This window comes from Scardinius erythrophthalmus, assembly GCF_964197995.2.
Source record: "Scardinius erythrophthalmus genome assembly, chromosome: 15".
NCBI lineage: Eukaryota > Metazoa > Chordata > Actinopteri > Cypriniformes > Leuciscidae > Scardinius > Scardinius erythrophthalmus.
Genome location: NC_138235.1, coordinates 37,937,294 through 37,951,014, shown reverse-complemented (window position 1 = coordinate 37,951,014; position 13,721 = coordinate 37,937,294).

Below are 13,721 nucleotides of genomic sequence, written 5' to 3'. Positions count from 1 at the left end.
TGAAGATGGGTCGTGGCTGGGTCTTCCAGCATGACAACGACCCGAAACACACAGCCAGGGCAACTAAGGAGAGGCTCCGTAAGAAGCATCTCAAGGTCCTGGAGTGGCCTAGCCAGTCTCCAGACCTGAACCCAATAGAGAATCTTTGGAGGGAGCTGAAAGTCTGTATTGCCCAGTGAGAGCCCCGAAACCTGAAGGATCTGGAGAAGGTCTGTATGGAGGAGTGGACCAAAATCATTCCTGCAGTGTGTGCAAACCTGGTCAAGAACTACAGGAAACGTATGATCTCTGTAATTGCAAACAAAGGTTTCTGTACCAAATATTAAGTTCTGCTTTTCTGATGTATTAAATTATGTCATGCAATAAAATGCAAATGAAATACTTACAAATCATACCATGTGATTTTCTGGATTTTTGTTTTAGATTCCATCACTCACAGTTGAAGAGTACCTATGATAAAAATTACAGACTTCTACATGCTTTGTAAGTGGGAAAACCTGCAAAATTGGCAGTGTATCAAATACTTGTTCTCCCCACTGTAAATGCTTTACAAGGCATAAATAGTCCTTACTTTAGATGAGCTCACAAAAATAGTTAACTGACCACTACTAAATGCTTTATAACTACCTGAATTAACCATGAATTACAGTAGAAATACATGTTAATAAAGCATTTATTAACACACCAAGTAACTATTACTATATGTCTGAATAATAATATGTATTTAAACAGTTTATTAATCATTTACTTACACTTTCTAAGTGATCTTATGAACCACTGACAACTCCTAAATAACCAGTTTGTAAATAATGCAATACTTAATTTTGAAATTATAAATTGATCATTAATAAAGTATGAAAATACAATTATTAAACACATTCTAGATATGGTTTTCATCAAGAACAAAGCATTTATAACTGTATTTATAAACTGCTTAATGTCTATTAATGCTTTATAAATGACGAATTAACTGTTTACTAATGCTTACTAATGATTAATAGTGTGCAGTTATTATAAAGTGTTACAGAAAAATCATTTCGATTTTTCATTCGTTCATTCTGTCGCTAGTTTAAATACATCTCTAAAGTGTTAGGTGATCACAAATAATCAAACTTTGATTAATAACCAATTTTTTTTTTTTAAATGACAGTATTTTACCAACAGTCTGATGCTGCTTCATGCTACCAAACTACTGAACTAGCTCTAACATTTCCATCGCTTACCTGTGAGTGAATATGAGATCTGGTCATTAATTTCAGAGTTTCTGAAATGAAATGCTGTTGTTTGATGAAGCCTCCTGTTCATCTGTTTAGTTTCACTTCCACGGAAATCTTTTACATACAGTACTTGCAGTGATGCTATAGCTCCGCCCATAATCATAAATATGGAACAGTTCATAATTCATCCCTGCTGAGTGTGTAAACAGTGTAAGAAACTTTTATCAAGTTATCAGTAATCACTATTGCAGCTTGATAGAAACGACACACGCTAAACATGTTTCACAGTGAATGAAAGCATGTTTAAAAAGTCTGTACACAAAGTCCAGACTCCTGCCCGTAGAAACGCAAGGTCCGACAACGAGCTGAAGGTTTGGTGACAGGCTGGGGTGATTGTCCCCTTGTTAGTGGTGAGTTGCCACGCCCATCTCGGGACTCGGCCGTGAATCCAGTGCTTAAGCGGCCTCATATGAAGCAAACCGAGTGGTGTTACTGCGGCTGCGGATGCCATATACCCCAAGAGGTTTTGAAAGTGTTTCAGTGGGGCCGCTGTCCTGTGCTTGAGTGAATTCAAGCAATTCAACACCGACTGAGCATGTTGCTTTGTGAGTCACGCTGTCTGGTTGACCGAGTTCATCTCCATACCGAAAAAAAAGATCCTCTGCATGGGGGGAGAGTTTGCTCTTTTCCCAGTTGACCCGAAGCCCCAAAACTGGCTGAGGTGAACAGCACCCTGTGTTCGCACAACTGCTCTCGCAACTGGGCCAGTATGAGTCAGTTGTCAAGGTAGTTGAGTATGCGAATGCCGTGTTCTCTCATAGGAACATGACCTCTGTGAAGACAAGAGGCTTCAGGGACAGCCCGAAGGGGAGGATTTTGTAATGAAATGACTGACACTCTAACGCAAAGCAAAGACGCTTCATCAAGACATGAAAGTATGAATCCTTCAGGCCGATTGCTGCAAAAGCAGTGGGGAAGCGAGGTGGAGCGCAGGGACCCGACTCAGAAGGCATAGTGTCCAGAGGTGGGGTCTGAGTGCGCGGTGCAACATTTACCTGGTTTCAAGGTTGGGCAGGGGGCGCGTGAGAAGGCATAGCGTTCTCGAACCGGACTGTGACGTGTTCATTTATTTTAGATATGCTTAAAAACTTAAATTGTACTTCATTAAATATGATATTAAAAGTGTAAAAAGATTCCAGTTGATATTATCTTTGTGTCTGTCAGTGATGTGGGGAATCTTGCGACGGTTACACTGATGGAGAAGTTTGTTCCCACCGTCTCCGGCTCTCAGAAGCTCCTGGCATCGATGGACTGCCGTCTGCTCACTCAGGTGCACGGATTCACTGATATTGTGCTCAAACCAAAGTCAAAAACACTGTCATTGTGAAGCCTTATAATGCTCTCGCTTCTCTTGAAGAATATGTACTGGATATAAGGATCATCTGCATTGAATAATAATTATGTATTTTTATTCACAACTGATCCTCCATGTTTTATTCATATCCTGTCTGTCTGTTGTAAAATTCATCCAGATATTCATGTGTATTTGCATAACAATTAGAAAACTGTATGGATTATACTCAATATCAGTAATATAATTGAACGCTTGTCTTTATTAAGATGCTGCAGTTATTACAAAGTAAACCAAAAATCACAATATTTCACAAGTAATTCAATGTTTACAGCTGGAGAGGAGAGAGAGAAAATGGCTTCAGAGATTTCCTTACAAAATAACATGTACCATGTTTGGAAATTTTGTACATTATGTAGAATTTCACAATATAATATTAAATCATATTATTAAAAATGTTGTAAGGTTGAAAATAATCAAAGATATTTAAAAAGGAACAAAGACATTTGCTTTTACTGTTTCAACCCCCCTCTTTCTTCCCCAGGACCGTTTGTAATTCCTAAAGGCACAGAGGTGCTGATAGTGATCAAGGCCTTTATGTGGACAACCAGTGTCTTCTGATTGTCACACCTTTAGGAAGTTGTAATGATCTGATTGGACAGTTTGAATGTCTCACTCTTGGCTTACAGTCAGTCTGGCTTTTTTTTTCTCTTCTCTTCTCTTTTCTAAAGTCTCTCTCTCTCTCTCTCTCTCTCTCTCTCTCTCTCTCTCTCTCTCTCAGGTAACATTTTACATATGCTGGGTATGATTAATGGTATAAGTTTTCATCAGAAATATCAGTATATCACAAATATAATATTTCATTAAAGTGGATGTTTTGTCAGTGACTGATTTTTAAGGGGCTGAATATAGTTTTATTTTTTTTGCAATTGTACACATTTTGCCTATTATATATTGTAAGTAAGAACTTCTTGATTGTGGTTTGTGCAAATAATTTTTTTATATAAAAACAGCAATCTTTTCAGATTTTTTGCTTGATGGATTATCAAGAACTGAATATTTATTCTCATCAATCAGACCCAGGACCCAGACTCCATCTTCAGGTCTCATGGATTCGCTGTATCAGGATCCAGAGTCACATCCACTGAGAGAGATCAGACATTATCAATCAACTTCAGAACAAACATTTTCAGATATTCAGTATATAATACAGATTAACAAAGTATTGTAAGTGTATTGACGTGTCAATCACACTGTACCTGCAAACTTCTGCACAAACTTCAACCCTGTGGACACATGTAATGACGAATTATTCATAGCAATAATTTCAGGTTAACAGTGAGCTTCTCTCTACTGGCAGCATCTATAGCATGTAAATGATGCTCGTCCCATAGTTTGTAAAATAAAATGCAGAATGTGGTTACAGTAAATATACTTATAATGGAAGTCATTGAGGATTTAAAGTGCTCGTATTATGCTATTTTAATGTCTCCTAATAATGTTTTAGAGTCTCCTACAACAGGTTTACATGCATCAAAGGTCAAAAAACGGTTTCATTTTCTCATAGGGCGTATAGGGAGTCAACTGATATCCAATTTTTCCATTTTGAATTTTGTACTAAAATGCTGTATTTAATGAACGCATGAACGTATTGTTACAAAACTTGGTATGGGTCATCCAAAATGCTCTGGAAGAGTCTGAGAAGTTTCGAACCAGTGCCACCTAGTGGTGAAAAAATGTATTTACATGCCTATAACTTTGGATTTGGTTGACTTATTTTCATGGGAGTCATCTCCTATAATCCTGAATCCTTGCCGAGTGTGACGATCCCAGACATTCTAAGTTTTGCCTTATGGTTAAAGCAAAGTTATAAATTTGCACTTGCACTTGCAGTTGTAAACATTTGCCAATATCTACGAAGCCGTTTGACCGGTCGAGACGAAACCACCATAGGAAGTTTGGAAACATAGGTTGTTGACTGTACGCTGATGTCCAAATGTCAAAATTGTTATAGTAATTGGCAAAAACATCAAATCAAAGTCACCCATGGGTCATTTCTTATACTCTCGTACATGTATGGGCTCACTCTGAGAACACATAAAAAAAGAGGTGGAACTGTGCCTTGGTGGCGCTATAATAGAACAAAACAAGGACATTGCCATTAATTACAATATAATATCATGATATTAAATACACCTGTGCCAAATTTTATGCAGTTAGCATTAACACAGGCAAAGTGATAAAAAAAACTGATAAGGACAACAATGTCCATAAGGATGCACAAGGGAAGTTAAACCTTTAAAAGCAATTCAAGTGTAATCAACCGGTCTCTGTTCTCCCGTTTCCACGGTAGTGGTGCTGGATCTCTTGCTGGAGCTGGGCTCGTGTTCGGCGGGGAAACTTCTAACTTCAGACCGCCGGCCTGCGTTTCACTCTTAGGCTAATTAAGTTTATTCTTTAAAACAAATGATAGCCTTACTCTAATAGTTGTATGAAAACACTTATAGGTTAAAGGATGTAGATGCTATGCATTCTAGCCTAGGCCACGTATCTTGTGAAAACTGGGATAATTGTTTTACTGGAATTGCATAGCAATTTTAAGTTGCATGTGTGACTATGTTGAATTTGTTTGTCTCCCTAGTGGAAGACTCTGCTATTTTTCCATATAGCTGCAGTATACCACAAAGGAGCATAGAATTGCCATGTGGCCATAATGTTAATCACAATTTGCGTTAACCATGAAAATGCTTTCCTCAAACAGGATTCAGTAACTCTGTACTTTGCACTTTTATCATGCTCCTTAACTGAAACATTGGTTTCATTGATCACAGCTCATACTCACATTCTCAGGCTGCACTCTCAGAAAAAAAGGTACAAAAGCTGTCACTGTGGCGGTACCTTTTCAAAAGGTACACTTTTGTACCTTAAGAGTGCATATTTACATATTTACCAAATCTGCATCACAATGGTAAAACCTCCTCACCTTTGGTTGGGGGCATGATGAATTTACACATAGCCACAGCTAAATTATGTCCAAATAGTTTGATCTCAATTTAACATAATTTGATCTTCACACAAAGTCAAATCTGCATCTATCTGATTCTGCTTCACAAAATTAATGCATACAATGTTATTTAAGTCTTTACATCTAGACTGAATTATAACTGTGAACTGCATCCTGTAATTGTTTGTTTTGTTTTTTCTTTGGATTTACTTTAAACGTTACATTTTGATATAAAAAACGTTACTTTTACGTTAAATTTTAAATTGTATGTCAGTATTTCAAATTTTTACCCAAGTACAAATATTTGCATTCTCATTAATGCATTTGAAACATTTCTGAAACTTATTTGGTTTCTGCTTATTAGTATTTTGTACATTTTACTTTTTGGACATTAATTCAATTGAATCTCTACACTGAATATTTTGCTGATACTCTTCATGAAATGGGGGTTTAAACCAGCATTTGTTGTTTTGTTGTAATCATAGACTGTAAAAAAATATGGACGTAGTGTCCGTGACGTCACCCGTAGGTTTCTGAAGAGCATTTTTGAAGCCTAAAGTGGGCGGAGCCGGCCGTCGCCATCTTGGCCTTGGGTCACTCCCGGATGGGCAGAGGCGGGGCGTGAGCTGGAGCCTGGCTGTATCAGAGCCCGTCTACTGGCTGTATCTGAAATCACCTAGCTCGACGTGATCGAGTTTTTAGTTCAGGCTGGGCATAGATATATGTTTATTTCTATGCAGGCTGGGGAAGTAATTCTATAACGTTATATGCAACTGACAGTACCAAGTCTGCGACTGCACAGGGCCTCGCGCTAAAGTGACGCTTGATGACAGTAAATCCAATTAAAAGTTCCTATTTTTGCCCCTCAAAATATTATAATAGTTCAAATACACGGCTACAAATGAGACTGTGTATCGTGATTCTGTACTATTCTGCTAGTTGAAAACGTATAATGCAGGAACTCTTAATATTACTCTGAGAGAGTGTGTGTGACAGTGATTTATGTGCATAACATTACATGTCAGTCACTCTTTTTTTATAGTCTATATGGTCCGTCAGCGCGGCATCGCTCGTCAAGTTCGTAGAGAGCTTATTCAGTCCATTTTAAATTCTGATTTTGGCCGCCTCTCAAATATAACGTTATTGCCTATGAAGATCAAGTAAATGCGCTAGAAAATCCGCGCTCATTCAAGGATGTGCATATTGCATGAACGGAGAAAGCGCCGACTCCTGCAGGATTTCATCTGACGGTACATAAGCATATTATAATCTATCTGTTCCGTGAGAGCAGAACGAACGAGCCTTTATTGACGTTTTTAAATCTGATAACTCCAAAAAGCAACGAAATTGTCAGACATCCATTAGTGTATGTTCACAGAGGAAAACAACTGAAATACAGCGCTGGTTGTTCTCTCGAACGATACTCGACGACAACGATGGAATCCTAAGCCGTGGGCGAAGTAACTTAATGGGTGTATTAAATTGTATGAAATAATCCTGAAAAAAAGCACAAAACAACTGCAGAGAAGGCAAGTTCAGCAGCTAACATTTGCTGAGGTGAAGAGACGGCTAATAAAAACAGACGAAACGGCTAGCATTGACATCAGCACAACCCGGCACTGTCACTCAAGTGGCCACACCCTTAATTATGCAGAACTTTAAATATTAATCAACTAAACGGATGAGGTATAAAAAAATTCACCCCCCTCACAGTTGTCATGAAGGGCAAAATTAGCTGTATAGACCAAAGCCACATACAGACACCAGGCTGTAAACACGTTTTTTTCTGCTGTAAAATTTGGCATTTTAACATGGGGGAGATGCAGATTTGACTCACTTCTGACATCAGCCTCAAGCGGCCAGTCAACGAATTGCAGTTTAACTCACTTCCGTGTTGGTTTCAAGAGAGAGACGGGGAGGTTGCCGCTTGGTTGTAATGCAATTTATTTCAATGTTTCCAGAAACAGTGTAAGAGCTTGTAAGATCTTCTTTTATTCTCCCTTGACCATATTTTTAAGTACATCAATTTAAGGGCTTTTTGCCAGAGACTAATTTTAATCTGACCATATAAATCCTCTGGCCAGTGACAAATGCCATGTGTCTGCTTTTGCTGTTTGTTGTGCTGTATGCTCTATTAAATCACAGGATCCCTGCACCAAAGTTCACATCCTGTGTCCCGTCTCAGAAAGAGGAACCGGCATTTGCTCCCAGATTCAGTGCCTGTTCTTGTGGAGGTGGGAAGTGTTCGTTGGATGATTTGCATTTCTATGAACGGTGCAACACATTTGATGGAGCCTCCTCATGCCGGGCTGAAAGAGAACAAAGACTGAAGGCTGACCAGCTGCTATTGCAGCAAACCTGGACGAAAAGTCAGAAGATGCAACTACACACAACAGAAAGCATGTCTTTATGAATTGTGTCACCTTTTAGACTCCATGTGTGTGGCCAACTGTGCCAAGGGCGGAATTGTATTCATTTAAGATATTTTAAATGAACAAAGATATTTGCTTTACTGTTTCCACCCCCTCTTTCCACCACAAGGACCATCAGGAGTTCCTAAAGGCACAGGGGTTTCTGATAGTGATCTAGGCCTGTAGGCCAACATGTTTGTACAATTGGGGGTCGATGAATTGTCACACCTTTAGTGCAGTGGGGGAAGTGTAATTATCTGATTGGTCAGTTTGAATGTCTCACATTTGGGTTTTAGTCACATGTTCAGGAAAGGATAAAGGGAGATTGAAACTGTTGCTCTGTCTCTTTTGATGCTCTGGCTCACTTATTCTCTGGGTCCCTTTCTTGGGGCTCTCTCTCTTTACCTCCTCTCTCTCTCTTGCTCTCTCTCTCTCTCTCTCTCTCTCTCTCTCTCTCTCTCTCTATATATATATATATATATCTCAGGTAACATTTACATGCTGGGTAAGATTATTGGTATATGTTATCATCATCTCATACATCTATTCAAGTCATTCGGCCATCTTGCAGACTGAACCACTGCAGGAATCCACCCTTACAAACTATAGACAGACAGACAGACAGACAGATAGATGGAACTAGACAAACAGACAGACAGATGAACTATAGACAGACAGACAGATAGACAGATAGATAGAACTATAGACAGACAGACAGACAGATAGATAGAACTATAGACATACAGACAGACAGACACAGATAGACAAAAGTGCAGAACAATCAACTACAAGATTGTCGTTTATAACTTCAGATAAACAGTATCTACTTATAGAAAAAATAAATCTAAATGTACAAAAGAGACAATATTAAATTAAACAATTAAATAATGACATAAAATGAACAGATCAGATGGACCTGTAACAAGATAACAATAATACATTTATTAACATTAAAGTGGTAGTTCTCCCAAAAATGAAAATTCTGTCATTTACTCACTCTCAAGTTGTTTTAAACATGAATGTTTAACAGGCTTTTATTGTGCGCATGCTTTGAGTGTACACGCTCAGAAAAAATGCAAGTCAGAACAGCACTCGAATTAACTGTTTAACTGACAAGGCTTTATACAAATAATGAACTTCTGTAAATGCAATGTTCCACGAGTGTAACTCTACCGCTGTGCTAACATGGAATGTGAATGTAGGCCTACGTCTGTCAGGCTTCCGGGTGGATGAAGTAGGAGACGAACACGAAGATTATGAATTCCAAGGTTTTAATTCTAAATATAAACAAATACAAACAAAAAGGGAGCGTGCGCTCAGAACAAAGATAAACCTAACATTAAACATTGACCGACCAGTGAAGAGTGAAAACCAGGAACTTAAATACACACACAGATGAACACAAGACAGGTGATGCAGATAATGATGATGAACAGGTGGGTAATGAAGGGAGTGAGTTCAGGTGTGGAAACAAGGAGGATTCTGGGAACTGTAGTGCAGACAGGACGATGACAGACAGTGAATGTGACATTACTCCCCCCTCCCGGTAGGCGTGTCCTCGCGCCGTAGAAAGACCAAAGGGGTGGGAGGGTGGGAGGGTGGGCGCCCTGGAGGCTGACGGGGAAGACAAGGCAAGGGAGACAAGGCAGGAAGCCTCCAGGGCGGAGCAGACTGTGGGTGTGGTCACGGTGGAGCAGGCTGTGGGCGTGGCCAGGACGGAGACGACCCCTCGGGCGGCCACGGCGGTGAGGACCCCTCGGGCGGCCACGGCGGTGAGGACCCTTCGGGTGGCCACGGCGGTGAGGACCCTTCGGGTGGCCAGGGCGGTGATGTCCCCTCAGGCGACCACGGTAGTGAGGACCCTTCGGGTGGCCATGGCGGTCCAGACCCTTCGGGTGGCCATGGCGGAGAAGACCCTTCAGGTGGCCATGGCGGAGAAGACCCTTCAGGTGGCCACAGCGGTGAAGACCCTTCAGGTGGCCACGGCGGTGAAGACCCTTCAGGTGGCCATGGTGGTGAGGACCCCTCAGGTGGCCATGGCCCCTCGAGTGGCCAGGACGGAGCCCTATGGCCCCCCCAAAAAAAATACTTGGGAAAAGTCCCGGGTACCAGAGAGGGCTCGGTGCTGGGCAGCGATGAGGGCTCGGTGCTGGGCAGATCCAGCGATGAGGCCTCGGTGCTGGGCAGATCCAGCGACGAGGGCTCGGTGCTGGGTAGACCCAGCGATGAGGGCTTTGTGCTGGGCGGAACCAGCGGTGAAGAAGGCTCTATGCTGGACGGGACCAGCGGTGAAGAAGGCTCTGTGCTGGACGGGACCAGCGGTGAAGTCTCTGGGCTGGACGGGACCAGCGGTGAAGGTTCTGGGCTGAACGGGACCAGCGGTGAAGGCTCTGGGCTGGACGGGACCAGCGGTGAAGAGGGCTTTGAGCTGGGCAGGACCAGCGGCGAAGAGGGCTTTGAGCTGGGCAGGACCAGCGGCGAAGAGGGCTTTGAGCTGGGCAGGACCAGCGGCGAAGAGGGCTCTGAGCTGGGCGGAACCAGCGGCGAAGAGGGCTCTGAGCTGGGCGAAACCAGTGGCGAAGAGGGCTCTGAGCTGGGCAGGACCAGCGGCGAAGAGGGCTCTGAGCTCGACAGGACCAGTGGCGAAGAGGGCTCTGAGCTGGGCAGGACCAGTGGCGAAGAAGGCTTTGAGCTGGGCAGGACCAGCGGCGAAGAGGGCTTTGAGCTGGGCAGGACCAGCGGCGAAGAGGGCTCTGAGCTGGGCGGAACCAGCGGCGAAGAGGGCTCTGAGCTGGGCGAAACCAGTGGCGAAGAGGGCTCTGAGCTGGGCAGGACCAGCGGCGAAGAGGGCTCTGAGCTCGACAGGACCAGTGGCGAAGAGGGCTCTGAGCTCGACAGGACCAGTGGCGAAGAGGGCTCTGAGCTGGGCAGGACCAGCGGCGAAGAAGGCTTTGAGCTGGGCAGGACCAGCGGCGAAGAGGGCTCTGAGCTGGGCAGGACCAGCGGCGAAGAAGGCTCTGAGCTGGGCAGGACCAGCGGCGAAGAGGGCTCTGAGCTGGGCAGGACCAGCGGCGAAGAGGGCTCTGAGCTGGGCGGAACCAGCGGCGAAGGGAGCTTCAAGCTCGGCGGAATAAAAGAAAATAAAATCTCTGCGGGCATGATGCTGTCAGTCTCAGGTGCAGCGGGCATAACGCTCACAGTCTCAGGGGCGGCGGGCATGACGCATACTGCCTTGGCTTCGGCAGATCTGGCGTGAAGTGCAGGCTCGGCTGGACTGGCGTGAAGTGCTGGCTCGGCTGGACTGGCGTGAAGTGCAGGCTCGGCTGGAATGGCGTGAAGTGCAGGCTCGGCTGGACTGGCGTGAAGTGCAGGCTCGACTGGACCGGCGTATTCAATGGCTTTTCTGACTGACATGAAGGCTGGGTCGAACATCTTCAAAGCCAGGTCTGCACTGTTCGACACCAGCTTACGAGCTCGGGGCCAGAGGATCCCCGCAATCAATCTCCCCATCTTTTCTTTTTTTATGGTCGGTCAAGAGACGAAGATTATGAATTCCAAGGTTTTAATTCTAAATATAAACAAATACAAACAAAAAGGGAGCGTGCGCTCAGAACAAAGATAAACCTAACATTAAACATTGACCGACCAGTGAAGAGTGAAAACCAGGAACTTAAATACACACACAGATGAACACAAGACAGGTGATGCAGATAATGATGATGAACAGGTGGGTAATGAAGGGAGTGAGTTCAGGTGTGGAAACAAGGAGGATTCTGGGAACTGTAGTGCAGACAGGACGATGACAGACAGTGAATGTGACAACGTCGAGTTGTACAGTATTAGGACGGAGGCGCCAGAACTGCAACTGATAGAATGTGCGCTGAAGCACGATACGATATGTCTTCAAAAGCTGATTGTGGAGATATTTTAATAGTCCACTAGCAAAAATCATGATATCTCACGACCCTACTGTCCCTACATGAACCTTCCTAAAACAAGGAAGATATGCTACCTAGACTATGTTAATTAGCCAATGTTAACTCACAACACAACCTAGTTTAGTTAACATTACATTTCTTAACATACCTTTATCTTGCATTTTTTCTCTTCCTCTGGTTTCATCTTTTTCCCTTTCTCTTCACCAGTGGTGGGATGTGTCCTTTTTTGTGACATGACAGTTTTGCTCGCAGTCCTCTTTCTGAACTGAAATGCTGCTGTTTGATGAAGCTTCCTGTTCATCGGTTTAGTTTCACTTTACTCACCTGCAGTGATGTCATATAGCTCCACCCATAATCATAGATATGGAAGAGTTGGTACTTCAGCCCTGCTGAGTGAGTAACAGTGTAATAAACTTTTAGAATATAAAGTTATCACAGTTTACACAATTGCAGCTGGATAAAAACGACACACTAAACATGTTTCACAGTGATTTCCTAGGTCTTGTACAAAGGTAAAACAATCAATATATAAAGTAATTTGAAAAGTGGCAAAAAATAAATGAAGGCATGCTAAAATAAAAGGTGAGCACACAAAGTCTTAATATTTCATAAGTTTACATGGCAACTATTCTTAGTTATCAGATAATTAAATCTGTTTTTTGTTTGTTTTATCTTTTAATGACATTTGTCTGCTGTCTACGGAAGCTTGTTTCCAGAATTAGACAGAATTAAACATTTTAAAAGATAATTGCGACTTTTTCATCTCACAGTTGTGAGTTTACTTCTCGCAATTCTGAGTTCTGAATCGCAAGATATAAATTCACAATTGCAAGAAATAAACTTGCAATTCTAACTTTTTTCCTCAGAAATCTATAGTCTATATCTCACAATTCTGACTTTTATAACACGCAATTTTGAGTTTATATCATGCAATTCTGACCTCAATTTTGAGTTTATATCATGCAATTCTGACTTTATATCTCCCAGTTGCATGTTATAAAGTCCGAATTGTGAGTTCATTTCACGCAATTGCAAGTATAAAATTCACAATTCCGTGTGAGATAAAAAGTAGCAATTACCTTTTTTTATTTTTTATTATGTGGCGAAAACAGGCTTCCATACGTCAGTACAGGTGTAACGAGATAAATATAGTTTGAGGGTTCTTTAAGTTAAATCCTGCAGTAACGGGATCGGCTTCCTATTGGCTGCGCAGGAGGCAGCAGAGCTAGAGAGAACTGCTGTGGGTGAGTCGTTTCTGTTGTAGACTATGCTAAAAGTTAATACAAATGTTATTTTATATCAAATGTTAGACATTGTATAAAATGACTGCTCACAGTAGACAAGGATTGATTTTTAGGGCCCTATCTTGCACCCAGCGCAATTGACTTTGTACACCGACGCATGTATCCTATTTTGCACCTGCGCAAAACGCGCTTTTCCCTCCACAGAAGCACGTCGCTAAACTAGGGAATGAACTTGCGCTCCCTGGGCGGTTCAGCGCAAAAAAGGAGGCGTGTTCCGGCGCAAACGTTCCTTCATGCTATTTTGCAGGTTTAGAAAATAATTGCGCTACTAACCAGGAAAAAATAGTTTAAAGTCAGTGGCGCGTTGCGCATGTTATTCATATGCTATTTTAAGGGCGCATACTTGGCCATAATCAATGTAGCGTGTGCACAATGCGCATACACTTTGATTCTCTCATCTACACAGAAGCAGCAGTTTTCATTTTTGCAAATCATACATTATTACGATAGATAGATAGATAGATAGATAGATAGATAGATAGACAATTTATTATAA